We start from the raw sequence: 18,934 nt of genomic DNA on the forward strand, positions 1-18,934 counted from the left end.
GACGGTCCAGAAATGAGGGTCCCGGTAGCAATGTACCCTTTCCGGCCCGCCAAACTTCAAGTTTGCCGATAGGGGGCCCGGAACTCACAGTATTTTCACTGAAGCACTGGCACTGTTAAGAGCAGTGCCGCTGCTTCAGTGATCCCATTCCCGTGGAGTCCTCCACGGGAATGGGGATTTACCTTTTTGCTGCAGCTCATAATATTCCGGTTTCACCAGGATATCAGGCAGCGGAAACAGAGATACAGGGTCAGCGGTAGCCCGCTGCCGAATTTTACTGCCAACCTAGTAATGAGGCGCTTGGGGGTGGCAAATAAACCATGGTGTTTCCGATCAACAGCAAGAGAAAGAAATTACTAAGTGTAAATGAATGAATGGCTCTTCAATTACAGAGTTTACATCAAGGGTGGGATCAAGAAGTGTACATGGATCCCAACTTGAATTCAAACATGAGAGATCAGGAGCCAGCAAGCGTGAGAGGAGCCGGTCAAAGCAGTGGAAGAGGTAGAGGTCGGGTTGGTGTAACCCCAACCCACAATTTGATCAAAATACATATAATGGGTTTCGGGCAAAAACATTGTGCACCATTATTACAAACAGGAGTGGCACTGAAGGTTAGAGTGCCCTACCAGGCCTCGTCTCCAGGCCACAACAAGGACCACTGAGCCTCTGTTTCGAAATGTGAATGCGCAGAACTTCCACCAAAAATTAAAGCAACACCACAATGGTTAAGGAAAGTGATGTCATTATTCACACACATACCAACTGATGAAGGTTTTTGGTTGAATGCAAAATTATTGTAATGTGTGTGCTGTGTTTAATAGATACTGGGGAAATGGCTTAGCAATTAAGTCAAAGGATTTCCAAAACCTGGCGCTCCCTTCTATTACTATGCAAGCTGTGGGTATTTCTAATAATCCTGCCCCTTATGAATATCTATAGGTCGAATTTAAGATAATCATACATTTTTCTTAGTTTTTTATCTACTTCGAATGTGTTGGGGTGAAACCTGTTATGTAAATTATGGTGTACTACTCACTGCACGATGCATGTGGTATTTTGGGATATTTCAATTATGAACATGAAAATGAAGTGGTAGTTACATTACAATCATCAGAACCAGCAAAGACATCTTGTGATCAGAATAAAGGAACAACTATCATTATCTAAAGTTCTGAATGAATTATGGTAACAAAATACAAATGAAGTGGGTGTTATTAGACCTTCTGAACCAGTGCATATTCAGGTTTATCGCATGCGTTCTTTGCTACAAAACCCCAATATCCCTTTCAGTCAAAAGCAGAAAATGGTACATCTATATTGATTAACTCTTTGATGTCGCAGGGGACTATTATTCCTACCACTAGCCAGTGTAATACCTAGATCCCACCAGTGTAGGGAGGGGCAAGGGGGAGAAAAGAACAAATAAAAATAATTAAGGATCCTCCAGTGCATTATGCCACTTGGGGGCCCATAAAATCAGAGACAAAAGAAACCTTGTCGCGGCACAAGCAGAGCGCCAATAAGACAGTTGAAAAAAGCCTGACCCTCACCACTGAGAGAGTGATTGGGCCCCTCCCACCGCAATCAACACCAGGCTGCCACTGGCATACGCAGACTGTCTGGAAAGGGATTTCCCCCCCCCCCACCCCTAGAAATTGGTGCTGCCTTGCCTGCCATAGATACTTTTTCTTCTAGTATTAATGTTTAATGTTAATATTGCACATCACTGATTTCTAATATTACAAAACAATCCATATCTTGGTAATAACCATTCATGCTCTAAGATTAAATGGATCTTTTCTTCTCAGTAGCTGCTATTTACATGTTGCTTTTCTGTGCTTTCCTTGCCTTAGCGATAATAAAAAATGGTGTCAATGAACAGTAGTAGTTATCTGTGGAAATAAATCATACTTTAAAGAGAGGAGGACTCTTATATCCGAGCATTGTCTACATTTACTGGAAACATCGCCCAGATACCCCATTTCATCTTGATAAATATTAATAAATACATTAAGCAGTATTGTTTATTTGGTGAGTTTTTGCCGTTGTTTCTGAAAAGAACAGTACCCCATTGTGAAATAGTATTTTTATACTTTGTTAACACTTCCTATATAGTAGGTACTGAAAACCTGACATGCATATATGGACATGAAATTGGTAGCCTTGGGGAACTAGTGGAAGCCATCAAATGTCATCAATACCTTACACTCACACATATACCTAATGCAGTTCCTCCTAGATGGCTAATGATCCAAGAGGAACTGGATGAGGATATATAATGTCATTGGTAGCCTAAATTAATCAAAGCAACCAATTAGTTTATAAGATGATCAAAGCTCTTTTCCTTTTATTTTCTGCTAACCAGTTTAAAAAAAAAATACTATTGCACATTTAAACCAAAGTGGAATATTTGGCAAGTGTAGAACCATGTTTTACATTATCTGCCCATCGTGTAAAATAGTTGAGGGACATGCATAACTGCAATCACTTGGCTAGCCATCATGTCCACTTTGTACTTCTATTTTCCTCCCAAACCGAGAGTAGGTGGGATATTAATAAACATCTTAGTGAAACAATGTACGGGAGCTCCTTTGCAGTACATGTCACTCACAGGGTCGGACTGGGACAAGAAATAGGCCCGGACACCCAAAAAAAAGTGGCCCACACCTCGCCTCAAAAAAGTGGCCCACCCCTCGCCTCACAAAAGTGGCCCACCTCTCGCTCCAAAAAAGTGGCTTTACCCATTGCCCCAAAAAAAGTAGCCCTCAAACCATCATCCGTGAATGGCGTCAATTCACAACTTTACAGAACATGCTGCTTATGGAGGCTTCATGTGTCTGTTACATTACAACACAACTCATAAAATAACATAACTTTGCATACAGTTCTGTGACAGGGCCACAGCTTCTTGAGCCTCCATCCAGGGCCATAACGAAAAGAAGACCCGGGGCTACAGCCTCCCCAGATCCCCCACCCACCAGCAACGCCCCCGCTCATGGGAACTCCTCGAGCTCACCCCAATCAGGCCCATCAACAAACCTTGCATGCAAAGTGCCCCCGCCAGCACGTTCCTCAAAGCCGTCCTCTGAGAGCCAATAGCTCAATTGGAGTTGCAAACCGCTACTGGTGCAATAAAAATGTCTTAACCAGGTCATCCCAGAGCCACTCGACCCATAGGCATTCTGTGTGACCTGCTCTGAAGTCCTGTCGAAAACAAACACTGGCAAAGCCAACAGCCCTGACCTGTGCACAAGTGGCATTTCTCAGGCACTGCTATTATATGCCCAAGTACTCGCTCGCACCATTTTGCACCTGCTACCATCAATGGGCAGGTAATACCACTACAACCGTGCCTGGCAAGTGCCTTGGCCATGCCTACACAGAAGCCCAAACTGTTGGTAATGCCAATGTCTTACACTTGCATACAGAATGCAGCCCAGGACCACTCCCATTCTTCAAAAGGCCTTTGAACATTTCACTCAAATCCAAGACTTGTTACTTTACTGGCTGAAACCCTTATGAATGTGATTGGCAACCGCATAAAACAACATTACAAATTCAAAGAAGCAACACCCCATGGGCCACAAGAAAGGGAGCGCCCTCCTGCCCCCTAGGTCACAACATCCGACCACATCTCCTTCAAAATATCACAAGGACAAAAGCTTTGCCTTTAAAATGACTGTATTTGTCAATGGGGGTCTGAGTAAGTATTTTTGTCCGATCCAACCACTTCATTCTCATGTTATCTTTTCACTGCTAGCACGTCCCAAGGCACCAATGGTAGCAACCACTGGCACCCAATGACCCACTTGGTGCCCCGTCATTCCCCCCCGTATCACCTCCACTGTACAAAGATCCATGGCACCTGCCTTTTGCCACAACTGCTGCACCCACCCTACCTCTGCACGTTCTCCACACAAGCACGTCACCCCACGCTCGTATAAATCCACAATAAACAAATACAGCGTGGGATTTTCAGCAAGCACAGTTGCACTTACTCCGGTGATACCAGGGTGACTACTAGCTGCATTCCCTCTATTGATAGTGAGTGGCTCACACCTGCACTCACTACAGTGGCACCCGAGTGACACACAGCTGCACTCACTCCAATGATACCAGAGTGACTCACAGCTGCATTTAGTCCATTAATAACCAAGTAACAAACAGCTGCACTCACTCGATTGCTCACAGCTGTACTCACTTCAGTCATACCTGAATTGCTCAGCTCTGCACTCACCACAGTGGTACCCGAGTAACACACAGGTACACTCACTACAATGATACCAGAGTGACTCCAAGCTGCACCCACACCGTGATACAGTGGTGATTCACAGGCGCATTTACTCAGAGCGCTCAGGTTTTCCGTGGTCATGCGTGAGAAGGCAGTCCAGACCTGTTTTTACTTGGAATTCTGGGGGTTGTAGTTTTCCATCTTTCAAATCAGAAATAAAAAAACGAAAAGTTCCAGAACTCAATGGGGAAAAAATGGGACTGGATGGCCAGGGGGATCTTGAGAGCTCTGGGTAAATTGCACTGATGTCCGAATAACTGCAAACTCACTGGCTGACTGAAGTCACAGCTGATCAAACCACTAAAACAGAAGTAACCCACAAATACTCTCATTTGTGCACCCTCCCTCACCTCCCACAGTAGTGCCAGAGCACCTCATAGCTGCGCTCACTCGTCCCAGTGATTCTAAGGGGACCCGAAGCTTCCCACACTCTGCAGTGATTTACAGCAGCTAGGAATATACCAGCATCCCAACCCCCCCACCTTGAAGGCTGGCATCAGCTGAAGACTGACTACTACTCCAGTGCTGCTTCAAGTTGTTTTGGAAACAGTCACGGTTACATACTTACAGTTAGTTACAGTATGCTTACTTTGCTTGCTGTAGGAATACAGGATGGTGATAGCTAAACAAGCAAGATTGGTACATACAGTGAGAGAAAATAATTGCACGTATAGCTGATCCTATAGAGATATACACACACAGAGCAAACCATCTGTGCAGATTGTGGCCTCAGCGCACATGGCCTTTTCTCTGCAGTCTCCTCTCTGATGCAGCCTGCGTGGACCTGTCCAAAAGTCCTGCCAACATGCCCCATCCTACTCAGATGGCAGTCCAGTTCTGTTTTCCCCCTTCCATTTTCCTGATTTGTGGTCCTGAAGTTACCCAATTTCAAATCAGTGCTACAAACCATCCCCTGAATGGAATGGGTCGTGTTGACATGTATGATGCGATTAGTCCACACTGCTATTGAAAAGTCTTGAAAGTCTTGCAACCTTGATACTAGGGACATGGTGAGCAGCTATTGGCCTATATTTACATATCAATAGCATACGTGCATCTTCAGAATCCCACTTTCTGGTCACGTAGAAACAGCCAGCGAGTCAATTACAGCTAAAGTGAGAGTTTCGATTTGGGCAGAAAGTAAGAGGCCACTGCCCTTGCTTCGGCAGGTAATATACATTTGCAATATCACCAAGTTAAGAGGTCGAAACACGCCTAGCCCTCAATCAGCGGGCCACTCTCCTCTGCATGTAATTACTGCTTTCTCCCTTGGAACCAAAGCGATTTCTCATAACCAGTTATTTGCGCTAGAAGGGAGCCGCCCCCTCCCTCCTCATGGGAACAGCCTCCCCGGTCCAGTGCTTGCCGCATCCCCTGAGGACCACAGTCCAGGAACCGAAGGGGAATCCGAGGAGCCTGGCCTATGGAACAGTGGAACAGTGGCAAGATTGCACGCCAGGCCTGTGTTTCTGACACGCTGGCATGCCAGGCTAGGATAAAGCTATGGTTCTGGCAAAAGCATGCAAAGAAGCTGCCTGTAAATTCAACTCAAGCCACCCTGGCACTCACCCAAGCGTCAGTTACTTACAAAATAATAAACAAACACACACACAATTTTCCTGCTCCGGTCTCCTCGATTCTTTGGAAGGGGGAGGGCAATGGTATTTGAGGGCCTTACCTTCTCCTGGCCGGTAGCCTACATTTCCAGGAAAGAAGCAGGCCCAGAAACAGCAGCTGAGGAATTAGCTGAAGGCTGACTCTCTGCACATGGGAATGACCGAGGCCAGACCCTGGGCTCCTGGGTCCAGGATCCCTGGGCTGAAGGCTCGACCAGCGCTCGATCAGGCGAGATGTAGGGGGCCCAGATGGGAAGCCTTGGATGCTGGTCCACCACGCAGCTCACTGCTTCAACTTGTGGCGGGCACTGGAGGCGGTCGCCGAGAGCAGAATCTGTGTAATACAAAACACTGGGAGGGAGCAGGCCGGGCTGAGGCAGCACCGCCCAGCCCTGCCGCTCGCTCCCAGTGTTTTGTAACACTGACTGCTGCTGGCGCCAGGGTGTCGCGGGCCGCGGCAGTTGGCCGCCGACTCACCGCATTTATCAAAGAAAGGTAACACTTCAGTGTTACCTTTCTCTGCATCTGCGGCGGGCCGGCGGCGGCGGGCGCCGGGCTGCAATTGCAAAGGATCTGTAAGTTACTTACAGATCCTTTGCAACTTGCATCCGTCCGGCAAGGCAGAGGCCCTGGGGGCTGGTTCCTTAAGTGTGAAGCCCATGCCTGGGCCGAAACCGGCCCACGTGGGCTTCAGGAACCGGCCCCCAGGGCTCTCGCCATGATTTTGCATCGGCCACGGGCCGATTGGCCGACGACCCAATCCGACCCTGGTCACTCACAGTTGTTGAATTGAAATGGTCTTTATAGAAGTAGACCTGGTGGACGTTTGGGCATAATTGCATTGTTCTGATCAAGGATCACATCATTCTCATTTAGGAACAAATGATACTCTAAAAGGACTACAGGTGTCTGCAATAGTGACGAAATATTCAACTATTGCTGGAAGCGTAGGTGTACCTTGAACTGTTCCAGAATCAATATTTGCTTTGTAGGTAGAAAATCTACATTTTCCATCAATGCATATTTTTTAGACCCACTGTCTATAGAACATATATTGAGAGAGCTAAAATAATTTTAATAATTAAGAAATAAGCCCCAAGCCGATTACCGAGTCAGGTAATGCCCCGGGGCCCATAGTTACAGGCCTGATCGAAGCCCATAGTTACAGGCCTGAGCGAAGAGGTACTTGGAATGTTAAAGCTGGCAAGACTAGGATTATAGGACTGGGAGGGATTTTCTCCTTGTTCCTCATTTTGTAAAAGGTTTTGTAATAAACTAATATGCAAATAAAAATAAAATAAAAAAAACAGGCTCTAGTTAGAGCCCAACGATCCTATAAATAATCCCCAAAAGTAAGTTATGGCTGCACAGTGTCCACTGAACTAATCCTGGCCAACCTCCTATTGGCAGGGACAAGCAATGCACTAACTTCCCGAAGTTCCTTAATAATATACAAAAACATGTTTTCCAAACTCAACTCGATACGTGTTCCATGGTTCGCAGATCATGTTGAGGAAACAGTGAAAGGACATTACCCTGTATCAAAAAGCCATTAATATACCTGAGCCATGGGATCCCATTCCATCCTTCCACACCTATAATGGCCCCGATAATATGCTGCATCAGGGCCGCCCCTGGGTTAGAGCAAACCCTTAACCAAAAGAAAATAGGAACCAAGAGCCAGTCATCCTCCAAAAACCCAAAACCGAATTCAGCTTCAATGGACACGTTCATGTTCTTTGTGTGTTTTCCTGAAGCCCTTTAACCCCACTCCTAACAGTCTCCCTGCAACCAGCACACAGATGCCCTGCCAAAGTTAAAAAGTCTACAATGTTATTTTGACTGTTCTTGGTAAGAGTGTTTTTGGGTCAGATTATATCACTGGTCACCAAAGAAACAAACTCAAGGACCACAGTGCACATAATATGATATATGACATTATATTGAACAGATCAGAATATTGGTACCTTTCATTGGGCAAGGAGCATCCAGCTAATTTAGCAATTGCAGGGAAAATATCCATGTTATTCGTTGGTTCATGGACAAATGTGCTGGCCTGCAGTGTGCCGGGCCAACGTATAAGACCTGGAACTTGAATTCCTCATTCCCAGCTTGTTGATTTTCCCCCTGAAAGCATATAATATAAATGTTAAAAAATGTTCAGTGTTAGTCTCAAATAAATTGTGACTTCAGATTCACTGGAAACCTTGATAGAGAACCACATGAAATTGTATATCCTGTAACCACTGAATAACATAACTTGAACTTTGTGTCAATGACAATGGGCCTCATTATGAGTCATTTTTTTCCGGCGCCCGGCAATGGGGACCTACTAGGGCATTACAGCCTATTGCTGGGCGCCGGAAAATATTACTCCCCATTCCCATTCGAGTCCATTGGACTCAATGGGTATGGGGAGGATGGATGCACCGGCACCATTAATAAATGGTGCCGGTGCATCCGTCAAGGTCTGCGAGACAGGCCTGGCGGGCGGAAAAGCAACCGCTCGCAGACCTCGTATAGTTTGCCGGTCCGGAAACAATGGTACCGGCAAGCTTACTGGCACTGTTGTTTCTGGACCGGCAACCTTGTAATGACCCCCAATGAATCCAGACTTTGAAAATACTGAAAAATGTACATCTTTAATTTTCGCTGAGTATCAAGAAGGGATGCTCAAAATAAACATCTGTGCAATAAGCCCAGAATAATTTCATCCAAATTGTCAAGGTTGATTAGATGTTTGCAGGAGTTGAACCCAATGCTTTCAGATTACACAAAACTATCAATGTGGCTAACACATACATACATATCTCACAAACAAAATAAAGATGGTGTCATGTTGCTAACATGGGCTAGGAGGATAGCTCAGGGGCAAGGTGTTTGTCTTGGACGCAGGGAAACACGGGTGTCTTGGAAGCAAGGCACAGCAGGGAAACACAGGTTTGAATCCCATTCCTGTGCATAGAGACTGGCCTCTGGTATTGAGCATATTATACATGATTAATACATTAATAACAACTTTATCTGAGAACTCCAAAAACACCTTTGCTTTTCGACACAATCCATCATTTTTTGCCCAAAGCATGCAACAAAATTTGGAAGAATGGCACATCTGTGAATTCACACCCAAATGACTCCTCTATTATACTTAGAAACAGAAGAGACTTGCAAATGTTCTAAAATAACAGTCAGACTCATCTTCAAGTGACTGGTCAGACATCTACAGTAGCTTAATTCAGAAAGAGAAATACCCCAACACATGTTGTCAACAGTAGCAGAGCACTGCATCAATGAGCCCCCGAGGTACTTGCAACCAAGACATGAATGCAAGCTTACGGTCAATCTGACGGCCTCATATGCATGTGCCATCCTTTGCTCAGGAGCTTCAGGTGTCCCTTATGCTCCTGATTGTCAATCATTGTTGCTATTATTAAAAATAAAAACTTGCATTGAAGTGTATATGTTGTAATTGCAAGTGCAGGGTGGCTGAGAGGAAATGACATGCTTCATGTACATCCTCTGACAAACTGGCCTGCTGCCTGCTCGAAAGGCAATACCGGATCTCTGTCAGCACCAAGAAGAGTGCTCACATCCAAGCCCGCGTCTCTGTGGCATCTTACAACTCAGCTGAACTCTTTAAAATCTCCAAGGAATTGGCCAATCCTGCCGCACTCTCTACCTCTTGTGTCCCTTCCCAAGCCCTCTGCACGGCACTGGCTTCTCATTTCATCTCTAAAACTCAGAACATCCTGTACTCTCTCTCCTCCTCTCCCCTTCCTCCCTCTACTCCCTGCTCTTCCTCTGGCCCTTCTTCTGCCACCTCTCCTCCCTCCTTCTCTGCCTTTCCCCTGTTCCCCCGATGAGGTTTCTAGACAAGTCTGATCTATTAAAGTCTCATCAAAACAGGTTAATGTTCCTCCAAAACCATCAAGGACCACATTGACTCCCTGGATCCTTCCGTCACCGACTTCTGCAACCACTCCTGTGCCACTGGAGTCTTCCTTTCCCCCCTGAAGCACTCCCTTGTGCACCCTCTTCTTAAGAAACCCTCTGCCGACCCGTCCTGCCCAGCTAACTATTGCCCAATCTCCATCACTCCTTTCCTGGGTAAACTCTTGGAAAAGCTGGCCAACTCCCAGCTCACTGTTCTCACTGAATCTGTTCCTTGTCTCCATGATCATCAGTCTGGCTTCAGAGCTGCCAGAAGCACGGAAACTGCTCTCCTGAACATCTATGAAGACCTGCTCTCCGACCCTGATTTAAATACCCCATGTCCACAACTTACTTGATCTCTCTTCTACCTTTGACACGGTCAACCATGCCATCCTGCTCAACCGTCGCCGTACTAACCTGGGGATCACCGGTCAGGCCCTGGCATGGCTGACTTCTTTCATCTCTGATCGACCCTCCCAGGTTCAACTTGGGTCATTCCTCTCCTCTATCTCTATCTCTACCTGTGGTGTTCCCCATGGGTCTAACCTCTCTCCCTGGCTGTTCACCCAATACCTGACACTTCTTGCCCACTGCATTGCCGCACTCTGCCCAAACTTCCAGTGCTATGCAGATGACACTCAGCTCATTTTCAGGCTACCCTCAGCCACCTATTCTCCCTCTCACATCTCTGACTGTCTGTCTGCCACCCAGGAGAGGTGTGCCGCCAATGATCTCTGCCTTAATGCCAGTAAGACCGAGATTCTCCTCATTGGCACAATCGCTCCCTCCTTTCCTGTCACTCTCTGGCCGGCCTCTCTTGGCCCTCTTCCAGCTCCCACCTGTGAGGCTAAAAACCTTGGGGTCATCTTTGACTCCACACTCTCCTTCTCTCCTCACATCTCTGATGTCTCTAAGAAGTCACACTACCAGATGCACCTCTTCAGAGGTATTCTTCTTTTCCTCTCCTTGCCGCAGAAGCCCACTGTCTCCAGAGCTCTGGTTCTCTCTAGGCTGGACTATTGCAACAGCCTCTTTGTAAATCTGCCTGCTTCTACTCTCCGCTCTCTGCAACTCATCCAGAACCGAACTGTGAGACTTGTCCTTGGCCTCAAACCCAGGGATTGTATCCCTCCAGGACGGAAATCTCTGCACTGTCTCCCAGTGGTTGCAACAATTATGTTCAAAACCCTCTGCATTGTCCATAAGGCCTCTGGGGCCTGGGTCCTCAATACCTTCAACTCTCTCTTCCTAAATATCTTCCTTCTCAAGCTCTTTGCTCATCCCCCTCCAACTCCCTCATGGTCAGTTCCTTCTTAAAGGAACAAATTGGTGGTAGATCTCTTTCCACTGCTGGGGCCTCCCCCTGGAACAGCCTCCCTGCCTCCCTCAAACCTAAGGATAATCATCTCCTTTCTCTTTGCTTCTGCTTTCTGTCCTCCTCTCCGCTGTTGAATTCCTGGCTGATACGATACTGAAACTGCACTGGTTACGTGGCCAATCTCTGATCGCGAGCCCAGGTCCCCTCCCCCACCAGTCGTACTCCTGCACTGCCTTCCTGGCAACCCCCGCACTCAGGGACTGTTTTCTGTATCCCTACAGACCCACTACCCGCACTTGACACCTGATGTCTGCACTTACCCTTGCACTTGACACCTGCTGGCCGTAATCTTACTTAATGTTATTTAGTTTATTATCCCTTGTACTGCACTGTCCCCTCCCTCTTCCCCCCGCACTTTCCTCCCCCCGCACTTTCCTCCTTCCCATTCCCCTGCACTTGTGCGATCTGAATGACACCTTGACTAGTAGGATCGTTGTCTGTCTTCCCTCCGCTCCCCCTCCCTTGCCTCGTCGCACCTTGAAACACTTGTTTATAGGCACGTTACAAATACCATATCATATCATATCATATCATATCAATTACCATACATAGCCACAAGAAGCCCCCAAATACCAGTTGTCAAACAAAACATTCAGAGATGTGTTGATTGTACACCGGCACCTGCTGCATGTATATGCAGAATATGTGCACAGTATGGAAGGAAGAGGTAAACACAAACAGTGCCAAGACATGTCTGAAATGTGGCGTACTATGCCCCCAACAAGGGGCCTCCAGAATTCAGTCTGTTTTAGTCTGTGAAGTAGTGGAAAAGAGAATTGGAAGTCAGATAGGTTTACGGGGGTAGCAGGCTTCAGACAAAATTGAGAAATTTATAAAGTCCAGAGAGCAGAACTAAGGGCAAAATGGACCTTCTGTGCATGCGCACCGGTACAGAAAATGTAAGGTATACCAATATTTATCTATCTCTAGTCATAGCTATATTGGTAAGTGGGCAATTCCAATGTTGAAGGAAGGGAACGTTCATCATCAATTGTCTAGAGGTTTAACACTTCCCATAACTTCTAACACAACATATCAAACAAGCACATATATATGTATGCCTTTTGTTATGAATTGGGAGACATAAACCTTTTGGATACCAGTGTGTGTCAGATGTGCCTAAGACACCTTTTACTAGAACATGTGGTTTGTCAGTGGCAAAATGGGAAAATATCACTAAATTTTATTATGTATCAATACTCAAAAATGTGATTCTGACTCTGGCTCGGTCACAAAAATGTACAATATTTATTTGTTGAAAATACAATCTATAATGTCTATGTAAAATATTATTTTTATTCATACACCTCATGAGAAAAATGTGTTCTAAACTATTTCACTTTATATTGCATAACGTTTATTTATCATTTCCTTCAGTTGATCTGATCAATTAATTTAGTAAATACCTATCTCACTTTGGTATTTTATGTTCCTTCATTACATTAGTTTGAAGGCCAGTGATATTCGAAAATTGTATCTATGGTTGTGTCACTCACAAAGCTATCCAGAGAGTCAAAACTCGACCTCATATCCCTGACATTAACATACACAGGTGAATCTACTCCAGCATCAACTGATGTGACCTCCTTCCTCAAGCTGAGTAATATTTCTGGAAAAAGATTCCGGTCCCACTTGGCTTCAGTACGATAGTACTTTTGTATCTGTTTGTACTCGTAAAATAGAGTTTTCTAACAACAACAGGATCGGCATTCATTTTACATGAAAGAAGCTGGAGAAACGTAATCCAGTCTCAAAGTCCCCACACAGGATAAACCACATTAAAAGGAGAATCCTAATTATTATCAACACCAATTTGATCAAGAACACCCGTGGAAAAAACAAAGATATGTAAAATGCAAATCACTACTACTTAATCTGACAACACAATCCCTCCTGATGAGCCACTCAAGGGTAGTGGTGAAACACGTGTAGAGGACAAGAAGTTACTAGCAGGGATAACCAAAACAAAGAAAGCCTATTGTTATCAAGGACAATTACTTTGTGGGCAATTATCAGAATTTAGATAAAATTAAGGACATGCTTGAAAAAGGATACACCCAACAAGGAAAACCTAAAGTTAATAAGGACAATTACTGTGTGGACATTTATCAGAATTTAGACAACAGAAGGACACATCTGGAGAACCTCCAACTCTAAATGAAGGAAATTCAGACAAGACTAAGGGCACATTTGGAAACCTATATGCTTAACTTGTAATTGCACAATAAAATTGAAAGTGACATAGCACACTACTATCAGATTATTTTTTTCAACACATTAGCCACACATCCCACGTGGACACTTATGTTAATTGGCACAGGGTTTGAGTCCAGCATTTTTTCATAACTTCTCAATATTGGGCAGACACAATTTAAGGGTTCAACCAGCAACAGCTCAATTGATTTCACCAACTCGATAAATCAGAAAATGCAAGGTCCACCATAAGTTTGTATTATGTCTGCAACTTTTTGTTAAATATTTTAATTGGTTGCCTATGTTTGCAAACACCTGTGCAAGTTGGGGGCAGTTCCCTTCACAACGCTGCCTGAAATGTCTTGAGGCCTTTTAGGAGCTTTCTGAGTATCATAATAGTGAAGGGATACAGCTTCACTTTCATCATAAAGCCATGTTACATGAAACAAGACACCCTCCACAACTTGCATATCTATGAGCTTCATGACAATTGTCAGAAGACAGATTGGCTGAGTGAATAAATAGACAACATTTGACGTGGGAGTATTTTACAGCACATTTTTAAACTTTGAGAGTGCCTGCAATATCAAGGGAGTAAACATGAGTTTTCTCCTTCACAAGAGAGTAAATCGATGACATCCAGCCGACGCATGCAAAAAGTTAAAACAGTATGGAAATCATTATCATGCAGCAGCAAGCCACATTGTGATTGAAAAGTAGGCGTCTCTCACAATTAACAGATGAAGCACAATGTACAGAAGAACAAACACCCACTCACAAAAGGAACACATGAGCACTAACTCTCTGAGCTTCCTTTGCAAGCAAAGGACAGTCACAACAGCAGCATAAGATGTTTAAGGCTTGGCTCATGCAGAATAGGTGAACTTGAGAAGGAGCTATTTTATTTGGCACACTGTTTTAATAATTAGAGTGTAATAGTAAACATGATTTGCCTGCACAATAGTGGAAAAACGAATGCGATAGGCAACACAAACATTTGTCTAAAATGTTCTCCTATGCATTAATGTATACTAACACACCACATGGAGGCATATGTATGATAAACGCACACAGGAACCCTGATAAATATTTTTGTGAAATGCAAGCAAGCATTCACTGAAAAGGCACAATATGTGTAAGGGTGTAGAAGCAGGAGATGGGCAGATAGGTGGCATGTTGTTGGTTATAGACCTTTATTTAAGACCAAAAGAAAAGGAAAACCCTAGCTATACCAATTTCTAAGCTAGGTTTCCTGCCTCAAATAAAGTAAGGATTCTGTCAAGAGGTCTTGTCAAAAAGTAAATGGTCCAAGGTTGTGTCCGAAAAATATTTCCTTCACTTACACTCTAAATCAACTAATTACGAAACAGCAATGACACTGACAGATGTACTTTTATGAAGGTGAACGTGTTGGAAATTATAAATAGAGTTTTATTTGCAACCTGTTACTAGGGGATAAAAAACAGAGCACTTTGGTAGGCTCAGAGGGAACTCTGAACCTCTTCGTTTGTGTATTATTGATGCCCTTGTGCTAAGGGGCTTTTGTCCAAGGTGCTCCTTAAATTTGATTATCAGTGGAGAAACCTTTTGGAACTTTTTACTGGATCAATTTAGTGATGACCACCCCATCCCATTTTGTGGGTCCCAGCCTCACACTTTCCGCTTTCTACGTTCAGTCCACCTTTTCTAGCCTGCCAGGTACTGAGACTACAATGATTATTCTGGATGTTTTCACAACACCTTATACTCTCAGGGCTGGGGTCCCAGACTTGTGACTCTTGTTTCCATCCAAGTTCCCAGCTTCTACAGCATTGCCTTGGGCCCCTTTCACCTCCCCTCACACTTGAGTACCTCTCTATGGTCCGCAGTGATCTTAGTGTTTCCTTGATACTTCTGGCCCACCTCTGTGCTTCCTTGCAAGACAGCGTTTTCTTGTTGCTTGCGGTAGCTCCGCGATGGAAACTCCCTTTTGGCGATCGTGCTTCCTGCCTCACACATTTTCTCTCCCAACACAGCACCAGGAGCTGCTTCCTCTTCCTTCATAGAGCCATCTTTCCACACCGGACCCACCTTGTGGCTGTGTGCTCCCTTCCTGGTATATCGGTCTGCCTTCTCTCCAGGGATTTCTTCTCTGGGCTTCCTTCTCTGGACTCCTGGTTTCTCCTGGGAGAGCTCGACAACACGTCCTGGATTCCCTCTTCTATTTCAACCAGGGTTGGACCAATAGGAAGTTGGCAACCACTAGTCTGCTCAATGTGGCTCACAGAGGTGATCTTCGTCTCTCTGCACTTCCTCCTCGTCACAGTAGTGATCTTGCTGTTCTCTTATGAGTCAATGGAGTTCTTAGTCACAGTGATGGGGAAGCGATCTCCACTTAGGTCATTCCTATTCTTCCTTGTCCCAATACTCGCTAATGAAATGGGAATTCTTCCATTACAAAGCCTACACTCTACCTCATCCCAGTACTTCCCAAGATGGTAGGGTGTAAATAGCACATGGGTATGTTAGGGTAAGGATTGATGTTAGGGTTGTAGGAAGGTGGGCTAAGATCAGGTGAGTGGCAGGGATACCGTGCTCTTGGAAGGTCGTCACTAATCCCACAGGGGATTTCCCTCATGAGTTTCACCCCCTGAGTACCACCCCTGGGGAGGGGCTTTTGGGTAGCAGCCTTATCTCCCTGGCCTCATGGAACGGGGTTCCCCAGGGGAGAAGGCACAACGTCTGGAGGTTCATCACATATGTTTGTTAAAAAGATACTACCCAATTAAAGATACTACCCAATTATAACTAAGTTTTCTGTCTTTTTACTGAAAATATTCAAAAATGCTATGAAAATAAATATGCATGATTGTAATGGTCCTCTCTTCAACAGGCATCTATAGTCACAAAATACAGTAGAAGGTGAACAGAAAGAAGGCATTCCTTATTTCACTGTGCTGTTTCTGACTTGCTCAGTACACACAGCCCAAGAGAAATGTGTTTTCAGACCACTCATTAATGCCATGCAGATATAAATCTAAAGACGCTGTCTGGTTTCTGTCAAATCACTTGTCCTTTGCATTGCCCTCTTCTTTCAACTGATGCATAAATGACACACATGGAAAGATAAAATGTGTCATATTTACAAGCGTTTAATGCATAAAAAGAAAGTTCTAGTACAAAATATTTCTGGAGGCCTTCTGATGCAGGATAACTTAATTGGTCTTGTGCTAGTTTTGATCTAAGTGCCAAGAGGAAACTCACCTAGGAATATAAGAATGCAGAGTTAGAAGGGCCAATCATCACCATGTACAATGCACTTAATAGTTCAGTATCAACAACCATATTTTTGTTTTCAGCTTTTAATGAGGTTTTCTTTGAATTGTTGAAGACCCTTCAACCCCCTCATGTTGCTGTTTATCTTTTACTTCAAACATAATTTCAATATGTTTGCGAACACCAACAATTCATATTTTTTCTCTAAATTGACACCAATATTTCCTCTATTGTATTAGTGGATCCCTTATGTTTTTTAGCATTGTCCATATCGAATTGGTTCTTTTCAGGCTCCCTGGTGAATGAAACGTGGCATAGTTCACAACAGGTAATTGGACTATATTTTTACACTAGTGAGAGTTATACCCATTGATGTTGTTTTAGAACCATGTCATTGGTAGCAAAAATGACATTACACACCCAGTCACAGCACAGGAAAGGCATCACACAACTGTTTGACCCAATGGCATCACATGAGGTGGCATCACTGATGCTAACAAAATATACAGTTTATGTAAAATTGATACATTAACAAAATATAACTAAGCAGTCAATTGGTGTTTTAGTTACCAACTTTTTTAACTATAGTCTGGATGCCTGGCCTTGATATGCCATCCATCCATCCATCCATCCATCCATCCATCCATCCATCCATCCATCCATCCATCCATCCATCCATCCATCCATTCATTCATTCATTCATTCATTCATTCATTCATTCATTCATCCATGGCCTGGGAGGATAGCTCAGGGGCAACTTGTTTGTCCTGTAAACAAGATAACACAGAGCAGCATGGGTTCGAAACCTGGTCCCGCAACTACAAGCTGGACTAGGGCATGAAGCACGATACAGAAACCTAATGTAATGTAAATAATTCAAGCCTCAAAAGCCACTTACTGCCAATCCATTACAGCTATAGTGTTACAGATATTCATCTTCAGCAAGACACACATTCAAATGCTCAAGTGCTGTTATCATATGCCAAGTTTGTTTTCAAATGCTAAAACAGTGTTGACTACAGCTTCTTACTCCAAGGTGAAGTAATTCCCGTTGTAACCTCACATGCCAGGGACAGCTGTCCATGCCCAGCTACCTCAACTACATGCCAAGTGCAGCCTCAGTTCCCAAATAGTTTTTAGGTTTTTTTATTAGCATTTGGTTTAAAATGTAAACCTTACAGCTGTTATCAAACTGATATATATATTACAAAAACATAAAAACAGAGTAAGACACAAAAGAAAAAATATTACAAGAACTAAAAATAGAATTGGTCCGCAGCGTTTGTTCCCAAATACTATATCAGTTTGTCATACAGTTCCTCATGCCAGATTCTTTCCACTTCTAGGTACTATTCTCCAACTTAATGAAACTCCATTTACCAATCTCCGAAAGATGAGGAATATAACCCTTGAGGTGCAGGTACGCCCCACATTAGAGGGAAGTGCTTATCCCAACAGCGATGCCAGATAAAGCAGGATATAGATATAGTTGTTATATTCAGGGTACAACTTCATACGGCCAGGTATTACCATCATATGACATGTGCAACCTCAAATGCCCAGGTAATGCCACCTTATACTGGGTAATGCATCATAAGTCAGGCATAGTTAGCATATGAAAGGTACAGTTTAATATTCGCAGGTGTGCAGCCATTAAACACTATGTGCAGTCTCACATTCCCATGTAGATAACAAGTCACCACAGCAACCACATGATCCATGCAAAATTGTGTCTCCCCTCTTTGAAGCAATCTGCAAATTGATCATCTATGCAACCAAAGATGAACAACCAAAGGAAATAAAATGATTACCAATTATGATAATTAACTGAGCAGTAATTCGGAATAAAGGCTTGAATATTAATTAGCATTACTGCCATTTAATAAACAATAATATATTCTAATGGATATATTTGCATGTGTATTTTTAATAAATAAGTGCATATGAAGTGTACATACAGGCATGTACTAAATTCAAAAACGAAAGTAAAAGGCATGCAATTCATGGATCACTGAGCCCTATATCTACACCCTGCTGGAGTTAATATTGCAGTGGGCCTGATATTACTGGTACTGCCACTAGAGCCAGGGACAGAAGAGACAGGGCCAGGAGTTGGAAGTGGAATCATAGGATTGGCAGCTGCTACCCTGGCTAACTGTAAATGATGTCCATGGTGATATCTTCAACTGAGGGTCACTTGAAAATGATAAAAGTGACTGCCTAATACCTTTAGAGCAAAATGGTAGGTTTTTGAGGCAGAGAATG

The 18,934-nt window shown here is 44.0% G+C and overlaps 1 pseudogene; it reads right to left on the reverse strand.

Annotated features, from left to right (window-relative positions):
• The window catches only part of LOC138528800 (steryl-sulfatase-like), a 2,216,653-nt pseudogene that overhangs the window by 801,351 nt on the left and 1,396,368 nt on the right, over positions 1–18,934 (reverse strand).

The sequence above is a fragment of the Ambystoma mexicanum genome, chromosome 7q, assembly GCF_040938575.1.
Source record: "Ambystoma mexicanum isolate Mex_15411 chromosome 7q, UKY_AmexF1_1, whole genome shotgun sequence".
NCBI lineage: Eukaryota > Metazoa > Chordata > Amphibia > Caudata > Ambystomatidae > Ambystoma > Ambystoma mexicanum.